At 40.6% G+C, this 5,313-nt stretch overlaps 1 pseudogene; it reads right to left on the bottom strand.

Moving 5' to 3' along the window:
• Positions 1–292: 292 nt before the first annotated feature.
• Positions 293–3,291, bottom strand: LOC129816020 (solute carrier family 2, facilitated glucose transporter member 11-like; annotated as a pseudogene).
• Between the last annotated feature and the right edge of the window lie 2,022 nt (positions 3,292–5,313).

The raw sequence follows: 5,313 nt of genomic DNA, 5'->3' as shown, positions 1-5,313 counted from the left end.
AGTGCCCGACGTCACCAATGCTCTTTTGGCTGAATGGAAGCAAGTCCCCGCAGCAAGTGGAGGCTGTTATAGCAGCAAAGGGTGGACAAACTCCATATTAATGCCCATGATTTTGGAATGAGATGTTTGATGAGCAGGTGTCCACATACTTTTGGTCATGTAGTGTAGTATTTGTGATTTTATGTGACATATGTAGCCTACATAATGTATTACAAATTAGGAACAAATGAAGTTCCCTGTTGAAAAAGAAAGTTCTTATAAGTTCTACGATCCGAGTTCTGAGTTCCGAGTTCTAATGCTTTTGTAGAATCGAGTCATTGCCACAGAGTTGCATGGTGCTGCTGATGGAGATCACCTGCCAGCGGACGTTACGGTCAGCCAACAGCTCCCAGGTCTGCTGGGCCTCAGGACTTTAACCTCAGCCTGCTCCTGGAGGATCTCATCCAACTCTGTCCGCTGGATCTCACACCCACGCAGACGCCACAAGGCTAACATGCATGCACACACACGGGCAAAATACATTATATAAATACAAACAAATGATTAAAAAAAGTACACAGATGCATGTAATTGATACAAAGACTGCCCATCCCTGCTGATGCAGGATAATGAATAACAGCAGTAGAACTTGCTCATGATTTTACTGTATATATTTCTCACACTAACTCACATACAAGAGGAACAGAGCCATGTGGCTCGGACAAGAAAGTACTGCACACAGCCACAGACTAACACAGGCCATGGTCTGGCTCTCCTCCTACCTACCATTGATACAGGCCTCCTTTTCCCCTGGTCTATGAGGAGGTATTGAGAGCTTTCTGGGAACCAGGGGAGAGTGAGGAGCTGGATGAGGCCTGGGATGGCATTACTGGCCAGTAGGTATTGCCATCATGGCTCACTGCCCAAGATCTCCCTGGAAACACATGACCACCATCAAATGAAATACTGACTTAATTAAACAAAGTTTCAAACTGCAATTATTTCCCCAAACAAATCACACAATATTTTGTGGGTGCTAGATTGATGTGTAACACTAAACTGCAAGCTGATTTCGTAGCCTCCGAATGCTACAACCTGTCCTAACACCACTCCAAGCGATGTGAAGATGGCTGACGACAGGGAAGCAGCCCCTTGCAGGTGCTTGGGAGCACTCTCTCCAAAATACACGGGTTGTACATTCATACTGATCCCTGTGAAAGGAGTGGATAATTTCTCTACTGTCGGTGGTTTCATTTTCCAACATCAAACATAATACTGTAATTGTACAGCTGTTTGTCTCATTTGTCTTATTATGTATAAATACACTGTTTATGCCATCGACATTTAAAGACCTAAGAAAGCAACAAACATACTACAAGTATTACAAATGTTTCTCTATTGTTAAACCCCAAAACAGTAATGCAGTCAGTGGCACAATGAGCATGGTTTGATGACATAAGAACCCCCATCTAAGAACCCTCTGGTTGAATATACAGTACATACCATATACAGTACATACCAGCATTGATTCCAACCAGGACCCAGGAGATGATGATCATTTCAAAAGACTTGGCAGCTCTGCTGGTCAACGCTAGGAGTGAACTCACCATCAAGAAGATATTATTCAACAGCATAGTCTTCTTCCTGTGAGAGCAACACAGTGGGTTTAACGTAGAGTAGAGTAGAGGAGAATAGAATAGAGTGGAGACAAATAGAGTTAAGTAAATCCTGAATATCAAGGAATTAATTACGTTACTGGAAATAGTACTCATATAGATATCGTATACTGCTCTGGCGCCACCCTGCAAGGTTCAGAGATCTCTATCAGCCTTGAGAAACAAACACCTCCACATTTTTATTGACTGACTCCACTGTGAGGAGGAAACATGAAGTAAAGGTAGCCTTGCTGTCTTCATAATAATAATTCAGTGGGTCCTTATATTTGTTTCACAAGTGTGTATTATACACGTGTGAAATGGAAATGTGTTTTTTTGCCTATTCCAACTCACCCTGAGACACCCTCGGAGAGTGGGGTCACGGCCAGGGTCAGACATTATCAACGGCAACCCTGGAGCAATTAAGTGCCTTGCTCTGGGATTCAAATTAGCGACCTTCAAACTACTGGCCCAACACTAGGCTACCTGCCATCCCCAGTATTCAGAGATCCTGTATCTATGCTCTCTTCAATGCAACCTCTCCTTTCACATCTGACTCATAAGTAGGTGATCATTTGCTCATCAGTAAACAATTCATTTTGAGATGTTATATCACTGATAATATTGATTTTTAAGGCACATATATTTTTTAACTTAACCTTTATGTTACCAGGGAGTCCCATTGAGACCAAGGCCTATTTTTCAAAGGAGGCCTGCTTGAACACAATTTATGTGTCGGGGGGCTAGGTTCAGTCTGTTATATCTGGAGTATTTCTCCTGTCTTATCCGGTGTCCTGTGTGAATTTAAGTATTTTTTTCCCTCTCTCTCTCTCCCTCAGGAACATGCCTCAGGACTACCTGGCCTGATGACTCCTTGTTGTCCCCAGTTCATCTGGTCGTGCTGCTGCTCCAGTTTCAACTGTTCTGCCTGCGGCAATGGAGCTCTGACCTGTTCACCGGACGTGCTACCTTGTCCCAGACCTGCTGTTTTCAACTCTCTAGAGACAGCAGGACCGGTAGAGATACTCTGAATGATCGGCTATGAAAAGCCAACTGACATTTACTCCTGAGGTGCTGACCTGTTGCACCATCGACAACCACTGTGATTATTATTATTTGACCCTGCTGGTCATCTATGAACATTTTAACATCTTGGCCATGTTCTGTTATAATCTCCACCAAGCACAGCCAGAAGAGGACTGGCCACCCCTCATAGCCTGGTTCCTCTCTAGGTTTCTTCCTAGGTTCCGGCCTTTCTAGGGAGTTTTTCCTAGACATCGTGCTTCTACACCTGCATTGCTTGCTGTTTGGGGTTTTAGGCTGGGTTTCTGTACAGCACTTTGTGACATCAGCTGATGTAAGAAGGGTTTTATAGATACATTTGATTGATTGATTGATAAAATTGACAACATTCAAAAATACAACGTGAAAATAAAACGTAATAAGCTTCTCAGTGAGGACAACATACCAAGGTTACCATGTGTAAAAAGCTGATATTGATATTAATAACATTGCCTTCCAAAGTAGGCCAAAATGTATTCATCAAATAAGTCAAATTACCCTCCAAAGGTTATGCTCATAGGTCCAGCTATAAGAGCTCCGGCAGCCCTCCCAGGGAGTAGATGGACATGATGCAAGTCCAGAACAGGGTGACAGTAAGTGCACAGTAAGTATTTAGCCATAGTGTATGGTTTACATAAGAGTATTAGGAGAACTGGAGAAACACTGTGTTATGCCACCTATCCTACGTTCACAGGTACTACTCTAAAGATGAAAAAGAGGACATGCCAATAAACAGTCAGAATAGTCTGACTAATTGGATGAATGTCAATAAACTCTCCACTCCAACATGCGACATAGCGAATCGAAGATTCTATTTTCTATTTTCAAGCAAAATTGTAACAGTGGAACTATTCGGTCATCCATAAAGTGCTTGAATCATACAGGTTGGCCAGTACGCAGAGCGCAGACCCCCAAACATTTCTACTATAAGTACAGCAAATTTCCAATTGACATCAATGTGTGACAGTTTGAAGTTTGTGTAGCCTGTAGGTCACCAAGTTGAATTGAGGCACATGCAGTATTATAGGCTACTACCAACATCATTGGTTAATACTGGTCAGCCTCTTCAAATGTTGCTATCCAGCCAGCAGATGGTGCTGCATTGAAGGCTTATGAGTAAATGCATTTGATGAGTTTTCAATACAATACTTCAAAGTAAACACAGTTGTAAAATACCAGGGTGGGTTGCACCAACATGAATGAACACTTAAATTAAGGTTGATATGTTAATCATGTTGCATAAAACGTTAAACCTAGTATTGAATTAGTCCTAGTTACATTTAACCCTTCATATAATCAAAGTTTAAATTTTCACTTTGAACCAGGATCAAATTGACTCTTGTTTCAAAATCAAATTTAAACTTAGATTAGGGCTTAATTATAAACTGCCACTGGAGGTGGTTTAAGTGATCAAATTACATTGCATGTGCTGTATTTTTGGTATGACTACCAATTTTAGCTCTTGTGGCTTATCATGTTTGTAAAAGTCAACTAGCCAGATATCTAATTTATTAATCTAATAATTTAGCCAGCAGTGACAAATCAGGGTGGGTTGCACCAACATAGATAAAGACTGACAAACATTGCTCTGTGTGACCACAAGAAAAGGTTAAACTGGATTAAATCAAGACTGATTCATTAATCATGCTTAACAAAACTTCCTGGTTAAATTCAACCCTTTATCTAATTTTAAGTTAAATTTGCACTATGACTGTTGTCACTTTTGGACATTACCACAATGTACTCTTTATTTTTGAACCCATTGAACAAAATGTCTTTTTAGCTGTTCTCTCATTAACTTTCTGGTGGTAAATTAGTGTATCTCATAATAACTAATCTCCAAACAGACAATTCTCTCTGACATGTGTCAATATTATGCTTCCCAACAGACCCCTGTAGATCCAAAGCTCTAAGACAACTGGCAAACTGCAGAAAGTAAGTGGTATCGAATATAATTTTGTAGTGAATAAGTGTGCATAAATATAGTGGAGCAAACATTTACATTATGGGTCAAACACTTGGTGTCATGGGGCGACGTGTTCACACATTATAATGCAATTACAGGACTTCACAACCGAGCACAGTGAAGCATGATGACAATTCTGGTGACCCACTACCAATCTTCCCTTAAAAATAAATTCTGCTCAACCTAAACTTGAACATTTACTGTGAACACTGAGGCTGCATTCGCTTTAAGTTACAGACAGTGACCAAGTAGGTTACTGTGGCTATTTGATCATAAAGTAGCTCTACCAGAGTGGCCTACCATCAAAAACAATGGAAAAAATGCATCCAATAACATTGTAACATGGAAATAGCTGTTCTATCATTCAGCCTACAGTAGTGGTGGTGTTCAGCAGCCAATGTGTGATGTTCAATGTAGGCCTACATTACATGAGCTTTTCGAAGAAAAAAAACATGTTGGGATTGACATTAACCTGTTTATCCACTTGTCCTTCAGACATGGAGGTGACTGAACATGTTGTTGTTTGATGCAAGAAACCACTTTACAAAATAAAATGCATTATTATTCCCATACCATTATTACAGAGAATCAGACAAATGATGCTACCCTCTGCCTATTGGCTACTTAGCTTATTCAAGCCTGTCTCAAAAT

The sequence above is a fragment of the Salvelinus fontinalis genome, chromosome 18 (genome assembly GCF_029448725.1).
Source record: "Salvelinus fontinalis isolate EN_2023a chromosome 18, ASM2944872v1, whole genome shotgun sequence".
Classification (NCBI taxonomy): Eukaryota; Metazoa; Chordata; class Actinopteri; order Salmoniformes; family Salmonidae; genus Salvelinus; species Salvelinus fontinalis.
This window is presented reverse-complemented; position numbering and strand designations above follow the sequence as displayed.